We start from the raw sequence: 24,459 nt of genomic DNA on the forward strand, positions 1-24,459 counted from the left end.
TTGAAAGCTCCAGAGCCACTCGATGGCACGCCCAGGCCCCTCTTTGTAACATCCGGTATACTTGATCGGATGGAGAGTACTCGCCTCTGGGTGCTGGCACCCAATCAACTAATTTAGCTAGTGCTAACACCCACGGACCCAAATCTTTCCAGGCTCGTTCTGGTCGCTTAGCAAGAGATACATGAGGGGCAGAGCCCTTAGTAGAAAATAACACTTTCTGTTCTTTTGACAGACAGATAGAACAGAAAAATCCTTTGGCCAGTATAAAATATTCAGAGGACAAATATTCAATATAGACAGGGCACGGAGGAGTAAACCAATCTTTTTTAAATTCAAGGTTGCGTTGGCCATGCGAGAAAAGCGCCGTGCAGTGCATACGAGGTGCTGGCATAAAGTCTGTTTGTGAGCCGCATACTTCTCGTGCAAGCCGTTCCAATTGTGTTGTTAGGATTTCTGGCAACAGGTCCCACGCATACATGCATACAGCCAATCGGCTTCTCCATGATACAGTAATGGCACTTAAGAACATAAGAACATAAGAAAGTTTACAAACGAGAGGAGGCCATTCGGCCCATCTTGCTCGTTTGGTTGTTAGTAGCTTATTGATCCCAAAATCTCATCAAGCAGCTTCTTGAAGGATCCCAGGGTGTCAGCTTCAACAACATTACTGGGGAGTTGATTCCAGACCCTCACAATTCTCTGTGTAAAAAAGTGTCTCCTATTTTCTGTTCTGAATGCCCCTTTTTCTAAACTCCATTTGTGACCCCTGGTCCTTGTTTCTTTTTTCAGGCTGAAAAAGTCCCTTGGGTCGACACTGTCAATACCTTTTAGAATTTTGAATGCTTGAATTAGGTCGCCACGTAGTCTTCTTTGTTCAAGACTGAACAGATTCAATTCTTTTAGCCTGTCTGCATATGACATGCCTTTTAAGCCCGGAATAATTCTGGTCGCTCTTCTTTGCACTCTTTCTAGAGCAGCAATATCTTTTTTATAGCGAGGTGACCAGAACTGCACACAATATTCAAGATGAGGTCTTACAAGTGCATTGTACAGTTTTAACATTACTTCCCTTGATTTAAATTCAACACTTTTCACAATGTATCCAAGCATCTTGTTAGCCTTTTTTATAGCTTCCCCACATTGCCTAGATGAAGACATTTCTGAGTCAACAAAAACTCCTAGGTCTTTTTCATAGATTCCTTCTCCAATTTCAATATCTCCCATATGATATTTATAATGTACATTTTTATTTCCTGCGTGCAGTACCTTACACTTTTCTCTATTAAATGTCATTTGCCATGTGTCTGCCCAGTTCTGAATCTTGTCTAGATCATTTTGAATGACCTTTGCTGCTGCAACAGTGTTTGCCACTCCTCCTACTTTTGTGTCGCCTGCAAATTTAACAAGTTTGCTTACTATACCAGAATCTAAATCATTAATGTAGATTAGGAATAGCAGAGGACCTAATACTGATCCCTGTGGTACACCGCTGGTTACCACACTCCATTCTGAGGTTTTTCCTCTAATCAGTACTTTCTGTTTTCTACTTCAATGATAATGCCTTCCTGAATAAATTCTATCGTGATGCGTAGAGCCGTTAACATATCCCTCCCATACAAATTTACTGAGCACAAATGTGAACATATAAAACGCATGGTCAACAGACATATCATTACACTGCACCCTAGCTCTGGTAGTAACCTGTTCCTTATTGGTTTGACCTGAGGCCCCAACAGTTAGTACAGTGTTTCCTGATAACTGCAGGTGTCCTGCCTCACTGTGTTTAATTACTGATCTAGCTGCCCCAGTGTCTACTTAAAATATAATCTCTTTCCCTTCTACTGTTAATGTTATAGTTGGGCTAGTATGTGTATCAAATTGTAAAGGGCATAATTTAATTGGTTCGATATTAACTTCTTTCTCTACAGTTCCCTCCTTATTTCATGGTTGATTTAAGCCCCATAACCCCAACTAAGGTTGTATTTGCTGTTGTGTTGTAGTGCCCCTTTCAGGGCAACCTCTAGCATAATGTCCTAATTTACCACATATAAAACATTAATCTCCACTATGGCCCATTGGGCCCCTACCTTGCCATTGACCTCGTCCTTGTCCTCGTCCGTGGTGACCACGTCCTCCCCGCTGTCCTCCACCCCTGCGTCCTTGTTGTTGTTGCTGCTGCTGGTAGTACTATAGTTGTACCATCTGCAACTTCCCTTGCTTCTTTTCTTTCTCTTCTTTTTTCTTTTCTTTTTGTGTTGCCAATTGTCGATTCTGATGCACTATGTGGGCTAGCAAGTTGGTCAGTGTGTCGGTTTCCCAGCCGATGCATGACTGCGCTACGGGGCCACGGAGATCAGGTTTAATGCCATTCATAATGACAGTCTTTAGTACCTCTGAGTATTGGTCCTGGTCATCTCTCATACCACTGTGATCACAGTAGCACTTAGCAGTCGGGCATAATAGTCATCCCAACTTTCTTCAAGACCTTGTTTGCAATATTGGAGCGGCCATTTGGTAGTGATCCGGTTACATAGGTCCTGGAACTGTCACTGGAAGTCTCCATCTGCTGCAAAGTTCATGCTGGTGTTAAATCCTTCGCTAACACTGTGCCAGTCCAGTTGCATTTTTCTACGCAACACCTGTCCGATTTCACCGGCGCCAGGACGGTACATCTGTATTAGTCCCTGCACTTGCTCTTTTGCAATGTCCACAAACTGTCCAGAGTTTTTTTACGGTTGTCCAGCAAGTCGTACTGTACCATCTTTCTTGTTACGTTCTTGCTCTCGCTTAGGGTATCTTCTCACTGTTGGGTTTGGATCAGTCGCTTCTCTTGCGCTGTCTTCGCTTGCGGTGGAGTAGTCAGTTTCCACCACTGTTTCAGGGGGTGGGGGTGGGGGTGGCGGTGCAGTTGGTACGGTTACCGGAGGCGCGGTCACCCCGGAGTATGGAGGGGGAGCGAGTCTCTCACTGCGCTGTTTCGACTTCCTCTGATCCATCTGCAACATAACTTGAGCTTCCCTGTCTGTCTTTCCCCTTTCTTGTTTCTCTTTGTCCTTGTCTGCCATTCTTTCCCACTTCCTAAAGCTATCCCAGTCTATTCTGCCCTTTCTCTTTTTCTTTTCTTTTTCCTAACCTTCTAACTGGCTGCGTACACTGGCTAATTTAGTTACACTTAAACTTCCTTCTAGTGAAAACCCGCCCTTGTCAAACCATAAATCTATTTGTTGTAATACAACAGGACCCCATCTGTCACATATTCGTTTCTGTGGTCCTGTGAGGTTATATACCTGACATTTGTTTAACTGTTTACTACGTCCCTGCCCCACCCTGTTTTGCTAACGTACTGAAGTAGAGAGAGAGAGAAAAGAAGAGACAACATATCAGACAATTAAACACACATGAGCTCTTTTCAGAGAAATCAACAGACAATTAAACACAAATGAGCTCTTTTCGAACAAATCAATCCTAAACAGAAACTGGCTCAAACTTCTCAAACTTCTCAAACTGTAAACAGATTCTGTCTCTATCTCAGAGTCTAATTGCTGCCAAACGCTCTGCTAATTCGTATCGTAAACACAGTTTATGCATTCCCGCACACACACGCACACACACACATAGGCCTACTCAAAATTCACACACAGTTAAACATACCAAGACAAAAACACAAAACGACGTACTTCAACATAAAGGCAGTTTGATGCTGGTAACAGAACTCGGTACTTTATAGTACTGAGTTTTTTGTTTCATTATTATTTGTTTTCCATTCAAAGAAAATGTTATCTCCCTGCTCAGCTCAGGCATGAACTAAACAATCATTAATAAACAAATTCTCAAAATTGCTTTTTTTTTTTTTTTTAACTATTTTTTTTTCTTTTTCTCGGACGTCCTATGGTCCCAGACCACAACTAGGTTCCAAACCTTCGGACGTCCTGTGGTCCCAGACCACAACTAGGTTCCAAACCTTCGGACATCCTGTGGTCCCAGACCACAACTAGGTTCCAAACCTTCGGACGTACTGTGGTCCCAGACCACAACTAGGTTCCAAACCTTCGGACGTACTGTGGTCCCAGACCACAACTAGGTTCCAAACCTTCGGACGTACTGTGGTCCCAGACCACAACTAGGTTCCAAACCTTCGGACGTCCTGTGGTCCCAGACCACAACTAGGTTCCAAACCTAGTATGGAGTACTCTGTCTTTTTGGTCCCAGACCAAGGTTAACCTATTGAGTCACCTCTCAGTTGCTCTCAGGATCCTTTCTCCACCTCGGTGGAGCCCTCAGCCAGACTCAGAGCGGACCCTGCCCGTTCCCAGAACGCAGTGTCCTGATTCCAGTATTTAAGTTGGAACCCCGTAGACGGTTGACTCTTTGTCCCAGGACTATTTCCACCGGGCGGAGTTTAGAATCCTGTCGATTACGCCAAAATGTCGTGGAACTTTTCAGGTCCGCAACTTTAAAGAGCCAACTGCACCAGGTGTTCAGAGATATAAAGCTTTATTAGTTTGCGCAAACGAGAATAGCTCAACACACCAGTGTTAGGAAGCCCAAGCAGTGTTCTGCCATACAGAGTTAGCATACAGTTATTACACATTTACAGAGAGACAAGGTCTTTTCCCTTTCAACCAATAAGCTGGAACCAGCTCATCTGGGTTAATTAACAACAGGGGGGACACAATAAAGATCAACCGATAAGCTGGAGCCAGCTCAGTTGGGGTAATTAACAGATAAGCAGGAGCCATGTCCTTTTTATCACACCACCCACAGTTTAGCTCTTTCAGCCACACATACCTGCAGTTTAATATATTTACTTTATTTCTATAAACTTAATAGATCATAAACTCAAAAGATTTTAAAACATATAACTCAGTGAATAAATGTAGTACAGGGTAGCAACAAACAGGTACAGGAATGGTTCTATGCAATTATTCCCCTACAACCTTTGAATTAGGCTACCAAGGGCTTTGTTTTCACTGAGAGAGTAACACATTCACACTGGAGAAAGTTCAGTGTCAGTCACTACAGAGATGGTTTTATCCGGGTAGATTTTTGTGATCGTTGCAATAGGGCTAATTTCCATTGAAAAAAAACACAAAAACGACGTTCGTAATGGCGCTTATTCGATTATAGAAGCATTCGTTATAGTGAGCTAGTAAATGTTAATATATATATATATATATATATATATATATATATATATATATATATAATATATACACACACACACAATTTGTGGTTGTTTTCTGCACACAAAAAGCTAAATCAAGCTTGTATTAGTATTCTGCTTCTGGCTTCCTTCTATTCTCTCGCACATAATTAACACCATATCATGTATCTGAGGCTCTTTGTAACCCTTTCCTGGGTTCAGTAAACACACACACACACACACACACACATTTTACAATACTATTGAACATTTATAAAAAAAACATGTTTTAAAAGTGTAAGCGAATTCTGCCATTCTATGAATTTGCTGGAATAATGAAGCGCATTTAGACTGTGAACTATGGGAGTGGACGAAATCAAACACTGGTACAAAATAAAGAAACTATTTAATAAAATAAATCACAAAAATAAACCCCATTTACATGTGAGGGTGGAATATGTGGTGAGTGAAGGAGGAGGACATGACCAGATAAAAATTTACCTTTTTTTTTTTTTAAATGCTGCATTAAGAATATGCTGACCCGAGATATTTGCTCATTAAAAAAAAAGCCTTTTCTCTCCCACATCAATATGGTTAACGTAATGACCCTTAAAGTTTGCCACAGTATTTTTGCATGGTATTTGTGCAGTTTTACCATGGTTTTCTATGGTTATATCATGCATTTACGATAGTTTACCCTGGTTTGCCATTTTTATTAATATTCTTTACTATACTTTGCTATTCTGATTGGGCAGGTTTTGTGCTTTATTACACATTGCCATGCTTTTACTATGGTAAACTTTTCTTAAGGTAGAAGGCAGGAACCACCTGCATTACTTACAACAAAGATCTGAAGTATACTATTGGAAAACGCTAGCCTCAATGTAATCTGCAGGGGTGAAATTTTCGTTTCAACAGTGCGGGGGGGGGGGGGGGGGGGGGGGGGGGGGGGGGGGAGGGGGGGGGGGGGGGGGGGGGTCCCATGAAACTGGGGTATAAAAGAGGGTATTGGTTATATTAGTGCACAACATTCGCTGCATAGCTGTCATATTGTAACAGTTGGCTATCTGAGATACCAATTCTTATGTTAACTGTCAACAAAGCCGTCACTAGGACACAGTAGTAAACCCACATAAAACAAGTTATCCCTACTACAACCTATCCTAAACCAGGGAGCACAAAACCGAGGACCTTTCACAACTACAAATTTGAATATAGAGCAAGTAGGCCCCCACTAAATAACTAAAAAGAAAGCAAGCTTGATACAACACTATTACATTTTTAACATAATTTAACAACCGCCCCATTACTCTCTTCACCCATTAATAAGTTAACAGTTTATCACTTTAAAACCACAGAGTAGACTGTAGAAACATATATGAATAAAGTGCATTTAACACAGCTGTTTTCACACACACAATAACAGTCTTAAACTATTAATACGAGTGTCAGTAAGAAAGCCACAGATTACACTATGTAACACAATTTTTCTTCCTGGGTAGTAAGTGTTATTTCCTCATTGCTTTTGCCTCAAAAGTATAGAAAATGGCTATTATTCCCCACAAACTTTGCTTTAAATTTAAATTTACAGTATAATTGTAAATCTCAAAAAACTACTCACTTCTAAATCTTTTGTAGTAATTTTTGTATTACTTTAGTATAAATACATGTTAATTTGGATTCATATGTTGTTTTTTTCTGACTTTATGTGAACGAAAAGACACAAATTCGCCCGTTTTCTCATTGGAAATAGTGATATTTTGAAATTTACCTGTCCTGGTCACAAAAGCAAAGTTTGTGGTGAATAATAGCCATTTTCTATACTTTTGAGGCATAAGCAAGTAGGAGATAACACTTACTACCCAGAATCAAAAAAAAAAAAAATTGTTACACAGTGTTATTAAATACACAGTTTACATGTAATATAAACCTAGAATACGTAATTTAATAATTAATATCTGCATGTGTTCTCCAACCAGGTCAGAAAGTCATTCAATGATTGTTTCTTTTTTTTTTTTAAAAAACAGATCAAAGTTCCTTACTGAACCTCTTCAAAGTCAAAATAGTATAACCCAAAGTGTGATTCAGTTCAGTTACCGATCGTCACAATATCAACATTTACAATCTTTTAAAACTTTCAGAGATCTAGTTGCATACTCTCAACAGAACCAGTTTGCCATATTACACTTTGCACAATATTTAGGTATCAATACAACTTATGAAACAGTAATAACACTTGCATCAGTAAATCAAGTGGCTGATTTAATGAGTGATCCAGTATAAACTTTAGTTGAAAATGTTATCCAGTTAAAATGCCTTTGAAAAAAAGCAGGAACGAAACTGTATTACTGTTAGTCTTTGAATGAAAAAAAAGCACTGTGTAGAATGGGTTTAATATCTGTACCACTCTGTGATTGTACTCTTTGCTGTTACAGCAGGTCAAAGTTCTATGTATTGATTCCTCATTTCCTGGAAGTTATACACATATTAATTTTGTGATCTGGATTTGCACGGCATGGCAATATCAATGAAAAGTCCTGTTTTGGTATACAATACCAAACCATAACCGACAAGGCCTCTCTTTTTCTTTCACGGTAGCTTAGCCTACTGTATAATTAACTTTCAAATTGCCCTTGCCAACCAGTAGACAACAAGAACCTGTTTTTCTAAAAAGATCAGAAAACAGTGTTCTCCTGTGATCAAGTTTTTCTTGATGAATATGGCAAATGGCTACATTGTTCAGGCAACATTATTTCATAGAATTACAAAGCTTTCTAAGAGCACTGAAGTTCCTCTCAGCTTCAGCAGGGGAGGCAGGGACAACTAACAGTGACCTCACAAGGGCCTCAACCTGATATAAAATAACACTTATCATATCAACCTAAATATCCTACATCTGTTCAATTCTTACAAATAATATTTACTCTATAAAGATTATAAAACAATCTTAATAGTGTAAATATTGTAACCTGGCCAAAATAAAAAATACATGCTGCTGCTGCTGTGTGCAGTCATTACAGAGGAACTCAAGCAGGGATCTGTTAACATCAGCTAAAAACAAGGCAATAAAATTGGCAACTTTTTCAAACAGTATATGAATACTGTTGAATGCTGCTATTACAAGCATTGCATAATTAATTACGGTCCTTACATTTAATATGCAAATAACAGCTTTAAGACTGACAACACTTGTTAAGCGTCAGCATTAAAAAATAAATTTGCTTCTACTAGTCACTAATGTATAAGGCTTTTTTTGTGTACTCGAATATTCAATATGCTATTCGAATTGTTTGTTTTTTTTTGTTTTTTTTTCCTGTAATCGTGTATTGAACTACATTGACCCATCCCTAATTAGGATTATTATAATTCAGTTTTACTGTTGCTGTGACCATATGGTAACAGCTTGGTTGCATGTTTGCTTGTGAAAAAATTGCTATAAATTGTACACAAACATTTTCAAATCTTAACCCTCTGTAGTCCATTTATTCAGCACTTGTCAGGCACGTCGGTCCAATTTACTTTCACACGCGCTATTTCAATCCCCCCCCCAGAGTAAAACAGGTTTAAATGGCACTGCATGGCAAAAGGTCATCAGTACTGCAACTCCAGCCAAGCCCCACCTTGTTCACTGTATTTTTTACCTACCTCTTTATAGACGTGCATACTGATAAATCCTCTCCTGGCCACTTGTTTCATCACCAATCTCCTTAATAATGCAATGCAAGTCAATATTTTATTACTATAACATCTCTAAAAAGTTTGCAAATGCCTGTGATATTCTTTGAGCGTTGACTGCGGAAGCAGCTATCTCCTTTGTTTGTGTCCGTGTTATCTTTGTGGTGCATGGGGGCTATCTGTATTGCTCAGATACGCTCCTTTTCTTTTCAGCTTCGCTCAGCTCCTATCGGTCTCACTCGGCCATTGAAAGGTTTTCTCTGCTTTTTCCAGAGAAAAAACGACTAGAAACCTGTGATTTACGTCTTTTTGGTGATGTCAGACACTGTCAGACGTCGGACTGGAAAGGGTTAATAGTAATTTCATTTTCTGACAAGCACACCAATGTGTGCACGTTAAATGACTGAAGTAACACATATTGAAAGGCTTCGTTTAGCCACTTTCTTTTGAGACGTGGGCTCTCTTTGGTTACCGTACACAGTTAGAAACATACTGAAAATAAAAACAATCATGAAAAAATATATAAATATATTGAACCTGATAAAATTGTATCTGGGCCACTAAAAACACTAGCTCAGTGGCCCAAGGGATGAGTAGTTAAAAATCTAAACGTAGAGCCATGACAGTGTCTAACAGCTTGTAGTAATCAGCTCTGTAGTACTCCAAAGGAGATGTTGGTGCACATGCAACAGCCTCACCAGTAAAGTGTCTGGGTGGTTCTCATGTGTGGAGTTTGAACTGGCTGGATATTCAAGGAGCTGATTAATCCTGTTGCTTTATCGTATGCTTTGCTAAAGCTTTCCTCTGTTCGTTTTTCTTGGAAAGGTTTTGACACACTCCAGTGCAGCAAGTTTTCCAGCAATGGTTTGTGTTCCCTTTTGAAAACAGATGTTTAGGCACTCCAATTCTTCCAACTTCAAGAGGATTAGTCCTAGGACTGTTTTCCCCTTTAAAATCTTTCCAGAAGTCCATTTCCTTTAGTTGCTGAATCTGATGCACTAGATGAAGCCATCTCTTCCAAACTAAGCAACACTGCTTCTTATGGTTGAGCACTCACCGAATGGCTGGGGTACAAACAGTCCACTTTGTGGGGCACAGCGGTTTCAAAGTAGTGTACGATCCACTCTCTGACTTCGCTATTGCCCCGAACATTACCTGGAATTACCCCGATTGTCCAAACAAGCATCCCAAATCGTGAACCAACTGCAAAGAATCCCAAGTCACAGGAGAGGCTGTACAAGCTGTCTGAATAATGAGATTTACATGAGAACCACAAAGGACATAGAAAGCTAGTGGCTGTTCTTTTCTAATACAAGCCTCTGAAACAGAGTATTGGCCCAACATACTTGCAGCACCATCATATGTTTGCCCATGAAGACCAGAAAGGGGTAGATTGAGGCGCAGTAAGGCATCAGTGGCAACCTTAGATATACTTTCTCATGTTGAAGACACTTCATAGAGACCTACAGATTCTTCATGTGGCATCAGATCCTGATCCACATAGCGGAGGCAGACTGATCAATGATCACTGAATATTGCAGCAGTGGCAGAGAACTGATTTGCTTTGCAATATCTCTCACAATGGAGTTGGCCATTAAACTCAGGATCTCATTTTTAATTTTAGGGCTGGTACAATCCAGGTATGTGTCAACCACATACACAGTTTGGGATCATCCTCTGACCTCAGCTTCAGCAGCTGGCTAGATTCCCCTCCTTTTCCTCATGACCTCTAAAAGCCAATACTTGCCGTGCCAAAAACTGCACTATGCTTATAATCTTCAACAGGCAAGGTCTTGCCTCTTGTTGCTGTGATGCCAAAGCATTAGAGAGCTGGGTGTATACTGGTCTTGCCTCCTGAACATGAGCTGTCACTGCTACCTTATGTGATTGCGTGCTTTGCAAACTTCTCTAGGGCTTTTTTCTCATTTCTAAATCCTGTGGATACAACCGCAGGGTCTGTATTTTTGGTGAACGGTGACTTTTTGCCTCTGAAAGCTTTTGTGCAATAAAAGCATAAAACCCCTTTCAAACAAAGCCTGTAATGGAGCCAGGAAAAATCTTTGAACCATTTCTCCTTTAAATGGAGAGTCCTATTTGTAAACTTTTGGTCTTTAACTTTTGGCCGATGTGGGGTATTTCCAATCTCTTTCAGACCCTCCTAACTCTGTGGCTTCTGCCTCAAATGCCTCTGCAGGGTTAGAAACTCAACACTTGCCACTCATCCAAGGCGAATTAAATCTGATGAGGACTAGTTGATGTCTGTGTCTCAGTAGTCCTCGGGGCGAGTACTTACAATAAATATACACATATACTCTCACATTTAGTTTTCCGTTAAAATGCAGGGAAATCAACTTTCTAATGGAGTGTAGCAGTGGTGAATAAGCATTCACAAATAATGCTTAGAAAACTGAAACCTCCGTTCATCTCCCCCTCACTTAATGGCGTTTTACGTTTGTGTTCTCCCTCTGCGAAGGATGCAAAGTTTATCGTTTGAATTTATTGACATGTGTTGCATCTTTTGAAGTAAGTGTAAAGTCATTTTACAAAAATGTGGAGATTTTACTGGGTTACGACCCTGACTGAAGATGTCATTAGCAAAGAGGCCATATTGTACTAACAAGGTCAAGCAATAGGCCACGTTTTACTAAACATTTTAAAACTAAATAAACAAACAATTACCATAATGAACACTATCGTAGTACGTTGTTTAATATATTCATAATAAAGTTGAGTTCTTATCTAATAACAGTAACATGCTGTCTGTAGCTTGGTGTTTACATTATCATCAGCATATTATACCAATACAGTATTGGCAAGCGATGGTCTGTTTGAAAACCAGGCCTTAATCACTGATAGTAGGGGCACAGGCAGTGATTCCGTGAGTGCTGCAGGACTCAGGCATCAATGGGAGAAAATAAGGTCCTGCACAGTGCAAATAAATCACCTGTCTGTCAAATTATAGTGTGGATGCGTCACAGCATTTAAAAATATAAAATCCGTTTCTACAAAGTCTCCCAGCTTTATTGAACAGATCTGTGTTTCCCTTGTTTTTCTTTTGAATTTGTTATGCTTGCATTAGTATCTAAACCTAGTAGATTCAGCGTCCGTCAGTTCTGGTAGATTCTAATGTACTTGCTGAAGCAGTTTCCTCCCACTACTAATTAAAATAATAGCCAACTAGCTAACAGTCTCATCCCGAGGGCTGCAGTGAAACGTACTGTCTTTAAATGGGAACTTTAGTGAAGACCGCATGTGTACGTGAGTACATTAATTATTGTAGATAGTAATTCATAGCCAGCCAGCCAGCATTACTGTACACAGCAACACATGTAATGTACAATACAATAAACATTATTTGTGTCATTGCTGGCACAGCTCAGAATTTTTTCCTCTTTCATCTCGTCTGGTGCTGTAAGTGTCAGTTTCTCAGGACACAGAACAGTAGTCGCTCAGTAACAAGGTGCAAACAGGTGATTGATCTGTATGAGCATTTACGAAGGTGCTTTGTTAAAAAAAAAAAGTTAATTTATTTGTTTTATTTTTTAACTAAATAAAATGTAAGCCTATTTTTAGCCTGTTGTTGTTGATTCCAACTTAGGCACTTCACATAAGGACTAGCAAGTTTCAAAAGGTACTAGACATTTGGGCTAGTAGAACAAAATGATTAGTTTCTAACCATACTCTGGTGCTGGGCAGATGTTGATGTTCATTTGATTCATTTCTCTCTCTCTCTCTCTCAAAATAAACAGGACACCAAAGTCTACTCAAAAACATTTGTTGGGCTTGGTTTTCTGTTTAGAAATGAATAATAGGGGAAAAATAATACAAATAAGAATACACAAAATACAGCCCACTACTCAAAGGGAACTTAACGGATACTATTTCACAGCAGTTCAATTAAAACCTCCAAGTCCAAGTACTGTTTTTCTTGCATTATTTAGTATAGTAATCCCTCACAAACCGCGGCGGTTACGTTCTGAAAAACCCCGTGGTTGGCAAAACCGTGGCTGGTAAATACTAGAGCTTATGGAAAAACAGGGGCTTAGGTTCTCCTTGGCCGCGGTTACACTTACCAAAGACTATCTAAGTTGCATTTTCCTTCACTAATCACAAATGAAACACAACAACAATGCAAATACTATAACATACTGGGTAATATGACATGTAAAAAGTAATAAAATTATAACATAATAAAAAGTAATGTTTTATTCACCTTGAATCCTTAGAGTTGAAGGCCAGGGTGTTGTTGACTGGTGACAGTTACGCTAAGTCTCTCTCTGTGGCACTGCTGCTCACACCTGCCTGCTGCTGCGCCACCTCATAAAATAACCGTGACAGCATTGTGATTGTGATCTAAATGTCTGTCCCTGGGGAATAATCCGAATTGCAAAGACAGCAGTGCGCGTTTCCTGATAGCTTTACTGATCTCAAAGTTCTGAATAAGGGAACGAATACGATCGAGTTTACATATGTGAAGGCTGGCTTCAAACTCTGAAAGCTGGACGCCAACTTCTGAAAATATATTTTTGAGATTGGTGATCACTTCTGCAGGTGGATTACTGTAGGTGGATCTGAGAAGAGATCAAAAGAAAATCGTAGAGTAGGTGGAGCAAAAATGGAATATGGTATGCCTTGAGAAGTATCCAGCATAAAACTTTCTGAAAGTGTATCAAACATTTTCGGGCTGCTACTGCAGCCAAAATTTAATTGTGCAGAAAAATAATATTTTTCTTCCCAGCATGTCCCAAACTGCGTGACGAACAGAGGGATGGATTGGCATTACTTTAAATGCATCTGATATATCTGCTTTTGCTAACCACAAAGCACGACCTGCTAATTTAATTGAATGAATTACATCTGAGATGGTAATGTACTGTAGAGAAAACTGATCGTGAGGAATGAGCGAGTTGATGCTACTGGTGCTTGATCCCTGTGGTGCTGACAAGTCAATGATGAGACACTTTTTTCCTGACGATGCCGATGGGGTTAACCCTGCAGACTGAAAACGGGGAACCTGAAAATGGGCCGGCCATAAATACTTTTTCGATCTCTTTGGATGAGAGACTGTACTATCTTGTGTTCTTGAATAGCAGAACAGAGATTTTTTGCTTTGGGGGGGGGGGGGTGGTGTGGGGGGGTGGGGGGGGGGGGGGGGGGGGGGGGGGATTTGGGGGGAGAGGCCGGTAGACCTGCACACTCCGCATGCATTGACTCTGAGACCGCTGAAAATCTTATTAAATAGGTCTAGATCAGGTTGTCCCCAGTCGATGATATGATTATCTAAAGCCAAAATAGCTGCTGCTTTAACTGAAAATGATTTATGGTAATCATAAAACACGGTCCCCATATCTGACAGTTAGCTCAACTATATAGAATTCGTAGGAATCTAATTCCCCGTGCTCACATATTATTACTTTTTACTTGCACGTGAAGTGCTGTGCAGCACGTTTCAAGCTTTCGCTCTGCCAATGTGTGAGAAGCCACTTGTGCTGTCACAGCCTGTGAAAGCATGAAAGCCAGGAAGCATTTCACATAAAGTCCAAAGCTTTCCACAGTATCAAGGACTGGAATGTGATGTGACTTGCTTTTTACTCCTGTATGGAACAAGTGAGGCACAGCAAGCAAACCAAAGAAATGAACACAACACATTTCTGTAATCGAGAGACACAAATGGCTTAACAAGGATCAACTGAATTGATCAACTGAATTATTAAAGGAGAATAAAGCCTGGTACAAACACAGAAAAACAGCAACCCTAAATATAGTTAGAAACACGTTGCGAGCCTCCTCGACCAGGAGTTACTGCAAATGAGAACTTGTTCTCAAGGGTTTTACTTGATTACATAAATGGAATGATTGACTGATTAGTACTTCAGGTGAATGTTTATTAATTAAGCAAATTCACACGAATACATTGTGAAACAGCAAAAGGGTGTCCTTTTGGCAGTGCGACTTTAAGGGCAGGGTCAATAGGCTTCTCACGATAAAAATAGCTGTAAAAACCCATGTAAACCGGAGCAAGTATTGTGCTTGTGGTTCACGAGATTTCAGCAGTCGAAATCCCATTCTTCTGACTTAATCTCAAGCAGAAAGGCCGTACAAAACATACCCCCCCCCCCCCCCCCCCCCCCCCCCCCCCCCACAACAACACACACACACACACACACACACACTGTACATTTATGGACTACTTCAACACTAGAACCACTGCGGTTATACTCATACCTACAACCGTCAATGGCAGTCATTATCACAGTGTATTTTAAACATCAATATTAAAATGAAAGACAAACTATTGGCTACAAACCAAATGTTTTATTGAAGCACATCATATCAAACAGCTGCACAGCCGAAATGCTGTTATTTAAATTAACAATTAAATATAAAAGGGTTTATTTTCTAACTTACCACACATAAAGCACTACTTAAAAAAAAAATCATTTCAAAAGAAACTAGTGTGTAAACAGGTATATGTACACACAAAACTGTAAAAACAAAAGTAGTTTTTAATCTAAAATGAAAGTAACATGTTTTCTCTTGCGTGTGTGTCACTTAGTACAGCACAAAAACCAGTCTGAGCTGCTGCAGCCTACTGCTTTGCAGTTTTCTTAATAAATACAGTCAGAAATAACATCCGTCCATGAAGTAGAGGTCTTCACGTGTCCAAAATAATAAACCCGACCTGAAGAACTAGCGGTCCACTTTTCCATTTCCCCCAGCTCTAGTATGTATTGGCTACAATATACAGTATTATAAAGGAAATTGAAAATTGGAAATCTCTGTCTGTGTGAACTTCACAATGGGGAAATACATAAAAATGTTTGTGTAAAAGAGAAAAGATAAAAAAAAAACTTCATCTGAAATCAAATGAACTAAAGCACAATCTCGTAAATGCGTCATTGTATTACAGACTATAAAAGTCAATGCGATGAAAGTGAAACATAACGTTTCTGTTTTGCAAAACAATAAAAATAATTCTAAATTTACTATTTAAGAACACAGTATATATATATCAAAGTGAAAAACGACGCCAACAAACTTGAAGCTGACGCTTATCTATAAGCTTCAGGTACATTCAAACAGTATTCCGATTTCAAAAGAAAAGAAGACAGTGACAGATACGTTGAACAAGGCATGAGGGGGACCACTAGGGGTCTGGTTTTGGAGCAGAGGTGAAAAGCTAGAGTTCCTATAACTTTAAAAATAATCACAAGCAATCCATGTCAATCCTTTCTTTAACCATACTTTTTTTGTTTACTACACGAAAAAGGCATGTGAATAGAATAATCTTGCTAGAAACATAAATCGAAATCATCTCTTTTTTTATTATTAGTGTATTTTTCCAGAGGGATATCAGACAACGGCTGTTAGGTAAACTGTTCCCCCACTACGACCACTAGTTTACTGAAAATTGATTTTATTTTGTTTCAAGGACTCAAACTCGAAGTCAAGGACTCGTGGCTCGGACTTGGACTCTACTACAAGTCAGATTTTGTATATTTATATTCTACATCTGCCGATGCTGGGCTCTCTCTCTGGGGCCCTGGCAGCGCGGGGCACTCTCTCTAGGGCTCTGGCAGCGCTGGGTTCTCTCTCTAGGGCTCTGGCAGCACTGGGTTCTCTCTCTAGGGCTCTGGCAGTGCTGGGTTCTCTCTCTAGGGCTCTGGCAGCGTGGGGTTCTCTCTCTAGGGCTCTGGCAGCGCGGGGCACTCTCTCTAGGGCTCTGGCAGCGCTGGGTTCTCTCTCTAGGGCTCTGGCAGCGCAGGGTTCTCTCTCTAGGGCTCTGGCAGCACTGGGTTCTCTCTCTAGGGCTCTGGCAGCGCGGGGTTCTCTCTCTAGGGCTCTGGCAGTGCGGGCTCTCTCTCTAGGGCTCTGGCAGCGCTGGGTTCTCTCTCTAGGGCTCTGGCAGCGCGGGGTTCTCTCTCTAGGGCTCTGGCAGCGCTGGGTTCTCTCTCTAGGGCTCTGGCAGCGCGGGGTTCTCTCTCTAGGGCTCTGCCAGCGCGGGGTTCTCTCTCTAGGGCTCTGGCAGCGCGGGGCTCTCTCTCTAGGGCTCTGGCAGCGCGGGGTTCTCTCTCTAGGGCTCTGGCAGCACTGGGTTCTCTCTCTAGGGCTCTGGCAGCATGGGGTTCTCTCTCTAGGGCTCTGTCAGCGCTGGGTTCTCTCTCTAGGGCTCTGGCAGCGCGGGGTTCTCTCTCTGGGGCTCTGGCAGTGCGGGCACTCTCTCTAGGGCTCTGGCAGCGCTGGGTTCTCTCTCTAGGGCTCTGGCAGCGCGGGGTTCTCTCTCTAGGGCTCTGGCAGCGCTGGGTTCTCTCTCTAGGGCTCTGGCAGCGCGGGGTTCTCTCTCTAGGGCTCTGGCAGCGCGGGGTTCTCTCTCTAGGGCTCTGGCAGTGCGAGGCACTCTCTCTAGGGCTCTGGCAGCGCTGGGTTCTCTCTCTAGGGCTCTGGCAGCACGGGGTTCTCTCTCTGGGGCTCTGGCAGTGTGGGGCACTCTCTCTATGGCTCTGGCAGCGCGGGACACTCTCTCTATGGCTCTGGCAGCATGGGGTTCTCTCTCTAGGGCTCTGGCAGCGTGTGGCTCTCGCTCTGGGCTCTCTGGCAACGCTGAGCTTCCTCTCTGGGGCTCTGGTGATGCGGCGCTCTCTCTATCTCTGGGGTTCTAGTGGCATGGAGCTGTCTCTCTCTGGGGCTCTGACAGCACGAGGTACTTTCTCTCTGGTAGCACAGGACAGTCTCTTTCGGGTGGTAGGTGGTACTCTCGCTGTAGATACAGCGTCTGTCAGTTCTGGCAGATTCTGCTGTCCTGAAGCGTTTTTCTCCCACTGCTAATTTTAAAAAAAATAAATAAATAGCCACCTAGCTAACAATTTCACCCCGAGAGCAACAGTGAAATTTACTGTCTTTAAATTGGGGCTTTAGTGAAGGCAGCATGTGTACGTGAGTACATTAATTATTGCAGATAGTAATTCATAGCCAGCCAGCCAGTATTACTGTAAACAGCAACACATGTACTGTACAATAAAATAATCCTTCACGGCAAGGTGAAAGTCAGAAAGTCAGAAACATGAACATTTCGAGTCACAAAAAGCACAAAGTTCTAATAAGCTATTGAATTTATTTAAAAAAAAAAAAAAAAAAAAAACATGTTTAGGTGTGACAAAAGCTTCTTCTGTATATAGTTTACGCAGTGTCATTTTTAGACTGCTTTCTCTCAGATTACTAACCAGAAAAGGCTATATTTCACACTGTGGTTGAATGGATGGCCTCAGTTTGCCTACCGCATAGGGCCCACAAATTGATAAGGGCAGCCCTGTCCCTACTGTACTGTACAGATAGTTTGTCATTGATCCCTTCGTCTCTAGATACAGTATGAGATGTAGCAGTAGTTACCTCTATAAGCCAGCACACTGCTGTGTTATCTGGCACACTTTTGTGTCCCATGCATTGCCAGGTTCGATACGTTATTAGATGCAACAAATTCTGCAGTCATTTTTACAAATGCTTCATTTTTAGGTGATAGTGAGTAACATATTTTACAGTTTGTAGGCTTCCTGAGAGGAATATTTCATGCACACATAATATGCTGACATATTTGTTGTTGTTATAACTAACTGGGGGTTATTTTGTTATTCAGCCATTGTCTGAGAAATGTAAAGTACATATTAAAAATTACATTAAGTTGTTTCACTCCTTTTTTTTTTTGCTCAACTTGATATAGGAAAATAAACATTCACCATAAACGTTGCTTTTTATTGTTGTAGTAGCATATTTTACTCCATTAATTTTGGGAAAAAACATAAACCACACACACACATTACTTGTTCAGTATGCATTGGCACCTAAGAGGTGAATTTCGCGGTGACCCCTTAATTAAACAATTTCCGCGTAATCCGCAAAGTCGTGATTTAGGTAGACCCCTAGCTATAGGTTATCATTTATAACAGTACACATTAACTCATATAATGGTTAGCATAGTCCACAATATAGATAAAATATATATATATATATATATATATATATATATATATATATATATATATATATATATATACAATATATGTATATATATATATATATATATATGTAACACACACATTGCTCATTAACTTTGCACTTGGAAATGTAAAAAAAAAAAAAAAACATGTAATATACTGTACAAGCATACAGCTGCGAATCCCTCTATTTACCAAAAGTACATTTCTGGAATTCCATAACTCAACCAGGCTCCGTATACGTAACGGGACGCAAGTATGTGTTTGCTACTCATTCAACAGAGGCCATACATATAAGAGTACATGAAACAATTATCGGTACATATTACTTCACAGCGGAGACAGCAGTATTTTAACCTAATGTAAAATACCACTTAGCGCAAATACACACGTTGTAATACATTGCACACCGATTCTGTTGCGTAAAGCGTACATAAATTCAAGGGATATCATTTTAGAAATGTATGCAAGCTGATTATTTTTTCATTTTTTCGTGCGATTTCTCTTTAAATAAAACCAACTAGACCGGTGCTCGCCAGTCGGTCTGCACTGCAGAATAATTCGGAATAAAGCATGTATAATAACAATAATAACAATAATAATAATAATAAGAATAATAATAATAATAATAATAGCAATTGCACAATACCTTTCACTGCTCTATCCTCGGAGAGAAACACAACACAATTGTGAATTCGCATGAACCTTGATTTGATGGGTTTTTTTTGTTTGTTTGTTTTTTTAAAGTGAACTGAATATAGACAATGTCTAATTATTTTGCGATCTGTCTTCTGTATGTTTAGCAGGCTTTCTTTGCCGTTTTTCTTTCTTTCTCGCTCCCTCTCCGCGAATCTATTTTCTGGGGTGGCTGTGGTCTGTGCACTTTTGATTGACAACCCGTGAAGCCAATAGATGGACTAAATGTGCTTCTTGGATTACACCCTTGGTGCGTTCACAGAAATCTGACTGCGCAGAATTTGTGCAGAGTGAACAATTAAATTGGTCAGATTCTCAACAGACTCTGCGCTGAATGATCTTCGTGAACGCACCCTCTTATCTATGGAGGGTGCTCTGAAGCCTTTTGAGGGAGGATCCGCTGCATTCGAACCAAAAACAGAAATTAACCCTAAACTCCCAATGTTTTTCTGTGTGTGTGTGTGTGTGTGTGTCTTTCTCTCTCTCTCGCTCTCTCTCTCTCTCTCTCTCTCTCTCTCTCTCTCTCTCTCTCTCTCTATATATATCTTATATATATATATATATATATATATATATATATATATATATATATATATATATATTTTTTTTTTTTTTTTTTTCAAGAATTCAATTTTTTTTTCTGATATAGTTAATTAAAGGCTGAAGTAAAGTCTATGGGGGGCTTATACCGTATATGTTATGGTAAAAGTCCTAATATTGGCAAATCTTAAAATGTACTGTCAACGTGACAACGTGTTATTTTGGACATTTACAAGTGCAGTGTTAGAAGGTGGTACATCGTCAGAATGAGGTATATGTGCTGCAGCAAGTACAGTGCCTTGTCGCAGTTTGTGTCATAACCAAAGTGTGATTTTTCTGTTGAAAAAACCAAGGTCCTAATTGGTTTAATTTGCATGTAATAGAATGTTATTTTATAAATATATCCAATTCCATATCTCCAACTGTTACGTATCCTTCAACACTATTGTGAATGGTTTTATATGCAAATTTACTACAATCAATCAGTCTATTTTATATAGCTCCTTTCACAGTGGACCACCATCACAAAGCACTTTAGAAGATGCGAGAATGTTGTTTGTTCTACATCAGTGGATCACAATATTGTTCAGTACTGTGTTGAATTGCTCAGTTGTGCATTAGTGTAAGCTCATTAATGATTATTTTGTTCATGGAAAATGTTCTTCGACTTTGTTTATTGTTAATGGAAAATATGTATCCAGAAATACATATATTGTTCAACATCAACGTTTTTGTTAATGGAAAATGTGTATGCAGAAATAAATATATTCTTCAACATTAATGATTTTGTTAACTGACAATTTATATGCAAGAATAAATACATGCTTCGATGATATACCTGCATCTACCAATAAACCACAAGATTAATCGTTACATGAATGAAAAGCAATCTTGCTTCATAATTGTGGACATTTACCACCTTATTTGGTAAATGTTGACATTGACCGGTAAAATTTAAGATTGACCAGATTTGGACTTTTGCCGTAACATATATACAAGGAAATGTATACATATATACAGGGAAATGTATACGTATATACAGGGAAATGTATGGAATGGTGATTTTCAATCAACAGTCCCAAAAAAGAAGGCATTCCAAACACACCCATGTGGCAGTAAACAAGAATGTAGATAGAAAATAATCCAATTCAAACTTCATCTGCATTATATACCACATAAAAGGTAATGTTTTGACATAGTTGGATATTTATTTTGCAATACTCAAACCTCAATTTTTGGTTTTCGTTATTTCTGCTATTTTTCGCACTACCTTTATGAAACCCCAGGGATTTTCTTCACTGTGCCAGCCTCTCTCCTCACACAGCTTGGAGACTGCCTTGATCAAACTGTTCACCCTGTTTAAAAACCTGCGCTAAATTGAGGGCAGGTGATACTAATTAAACTAAAATAAATTAACAGGTAGTCAATTAAATTAAATAAAGTAATTACACCTGTGTCTGTACAATCACAGCCACACACACATTTCTCTTGGCCAGAGATCCATTCTGCCACACTTGTTAATTTTGCTAAAACATTTTGGGTAAAATAATACTTTTTTAAAAAAAATAAGAAAACATTTAGGTTTTTGAATATAACATTACCAAGTTAATACATAATTATTATATATATATATATATATATATATATATATATATATATATATATATATATATATATATTATATGATATATATATATATATTTAGTAAATCTTTATATAATGTGAGCCCAAAGGGTGAAGAAAAAAGTGAAAATATGAAGGAAAACATTGAAGCATAGAGCACTTAATTTATAATGGAGTTCGTCCTTGAATGTGTATTCCACAAACACACGCACACACAGTCTGGAAATGTCAGATCCCTGTTTCACACTGCTACCTTGCCAGCCTAGCCAGGGAGTTGCAAGGAGAAATGCAAATTGGCAAGCAATCCATCTCACTTTAGCTGCCAACTGACTTTTGGAATAGCATTGATATTGTGACCTGGAGGGAACTGTTCTCTCACTGGTGCCTCTTACCCAGTGGAGGTGAACCCTCTTTAAGGGAGTCCACTAATTATATCAGATCCAGACTGGCATGGGAGAGAACATTTCTTTTAAAAGTGTTTTTATGTGAACAAAAACAAAGCATCCACTTGGTTCGTGAAGAAGTGAAATAACTTATTTGTTTACGTTCTACAATGCATTGTGTAAGAAGCAACAGGTATTGAGCAGACATAGTACAAGCAATGTACCTGTATAAAACTGGTCAGTATCAGAATTAATCCTGCATACTGTACTTCAGTGACATGGCAGCATTTTACAAAGACATGCAATACATTCTGTCATCCCACTTAGGGGGCCATTCTTAAGATAATGACCTCGTACAATTAGAAATTACGAAAACAACGTGGAAAGCAATGAACTGCAAAACATGATCTGGCAGGCAGTCCTCTGATTTATCAACAAGTGAGCTGTAATGGGATGAACTTGACAGAAAAGCTAGACAAACTGTTACATTATCGATATTTATGGGCATCATGCAGTTATGCTGTGAGTAAAAGGCTTTTAAATGTGTTGTGAGATGTGTTTTTGCTATAAAGTGTGACTTTTGCATGTCCTGTTTGTACTTGTGTGATTGTTATGCAAGCATAGTTTGAAAGGTGTACTACGAGCCATATTGACTAACTCACCATAGCAGCCACTCCACTGCGCCACCTGGCTGTCCATATAGGAAGGGGTAATAGATTTTCTTTATGTATGCTTATGGGTTAATATAATATTTTGTTATATTAAAAGTAAATGGCAAAGACTCTTAACACACAGCAATTATGGCATTACATCGGCAACACAAGATTCTTTCTAAAAAATCATTGCTACAATAAATATAGCCATAAATGCCTACATTTTGCAAAGGTAAAAGGTGGCTATTTTGACGGTAGACACCAGATTTTCGTTAACAAAAATAAATAAATAAATAAATACATTTATAAATAAAGATCCCGGGCAGTGCCTTAACTGCACAAACAAGTTAACAACAAATTCAAAGAGATTATGTTTTTAATGCTAGTAGATTTGGTTTAAGAAATGATAAAAGCACAGTCCTGAATATCACGGCACAGCCAACTTGGAACAAATTAAAAATAATGAATAAATATTTAAACACAAAAAAAAATGTTGACACAAAAATAGGAGCAGCAGCAAAGGTCATTCAAAATGACCTAGACAAGATTCAGAACTGGGCAGACACATGGCAAATGATAGTTAATAGAGAAAAGTAAGGTACTGCAAGCAGGCAATAAAAAATGTGCATTATAAATATCATATGGGAGATATTGAAATTGAACATAAGAACATAAGAACATAAGAAAGTTTACAAACGAGAGGAGGCCATTCGGCCCATCTTGCTCGTTTGGTTGTTAGTAGCTTATTGATCCCAAAATCTCATCAAGCAGCTTCTTGAAGGATCCCAGGGTGTCAGCTTCAACAACATTACTGGGGAGTTGATTCCAGACCCTCACAATTCTGTGTGTAAAAAAGTGTCTCCTATTTTCTGTTCTGAATGCCCCTTTTTCTAAACTCCATTTGTGACCCCTGGTCCTTGTTTCTTTTTTCAGGCTGAAAAAGTCCCTTGGGTCGACACTGTCAATACCTTTTAGAATTTTGAATGCTTGAATTAGGTCGCCACGTAGTCTTCTTTGTTCAAGACTGAACAGATTCAATTTTTTTAGCCTGTCTGCATATGACATGCCTTTTAAGCCCGGAATAATTCTGGTCGCTCTTCTTTGCACTCTTTCTAGAGCAGCAATATCTTTTTTATAGCGAGGTGACCAGAACTGAACACAATATTCAAGATGAGGTCTTACTAGTGCATTGTACAGTTTTAACATTACTTCCCTTGATTTAAATTCAACACTTTTCACAATGTATCCGAGCATCTTGTTAGCCTTTTTTATAGCTTCCCCACATTGCCTAGATGAAGACATTTCTGAGTCAACAAAAACTCCTAGGTCTTTTTCATAGATTCCTTCTCCAATTTCAATATCTCCCATATGATATTTATAATGTACATTTTTATTTCCTGCGTGCAGTACCTTACACTTTTCTCTATTAAATGTCATTTGCCATGTGTCTGCCCAGTTCTGAATCTTGTCTAGATCATTTTGAATGACCTTTGCTGCTGCAACAGTGTTTGCCACTCCTCCTACTTTTGTGTCGTCTGCAAATTTAACAAGTTTGCTTACTATACCAGAATCTAAATCATTAATGTAGATTAGGAATAGCAGAGGACCTAATACTGATCCCTGTGGTACACCGCTGGTTACCACACTCCATTCTGAGGTTTTTCCTCTAATCAGTACTTTCTGTTTTCTACATGTTAACCACTCCCTAATCCATGTACATGTGTTTCCTTGAATCCCAACTGCGTTCAGTTTGAGAA

At 39.5% G+C, this 24,459-nt stretch overlaps 1 protein-coding gene across 2 annotated transcripts in view; it reads right to left on the reverse strand.

Annotated features, from left to right (window-relative positions):
- LOC121325705 (lactosylceramide alpha-2,3-sialyltransferase-like) overlaps positions 1-19,810 on the reverse strand; it is a 46,135-nt gene extending 26,325 nt beyond the window's left edge. The window contains exon 1 of one of the 2 annotated variants that reach the window (XM_041268577.1): positions 19,457-19,810. The gene's annotated coding sequence lies outside the window, so the exon portion shown is untranslated. The remainder of the gene's footprint in view (positions 1-19,456) is intronic. The other variant, XM_041268587.1, reaches the window with a different exon arrangement.
- Positions 19,811-24,459: the final 4,649 nt, after the last annotated feature.

Source organism: Polyodon spathula, chromosome 1 (assembly GCF_017654505.1).
Source record: "Polyodon spathula isolate WHYD16114869_AA chromosome 1, ASM1765450v1, whole genome shotgun sequence".
NCBI lineage: Eukaryota > Metazoa > Chordata > Actinopteri > Acipenseriformes > Polyodontidae > Polyodon > Polyodon spathula.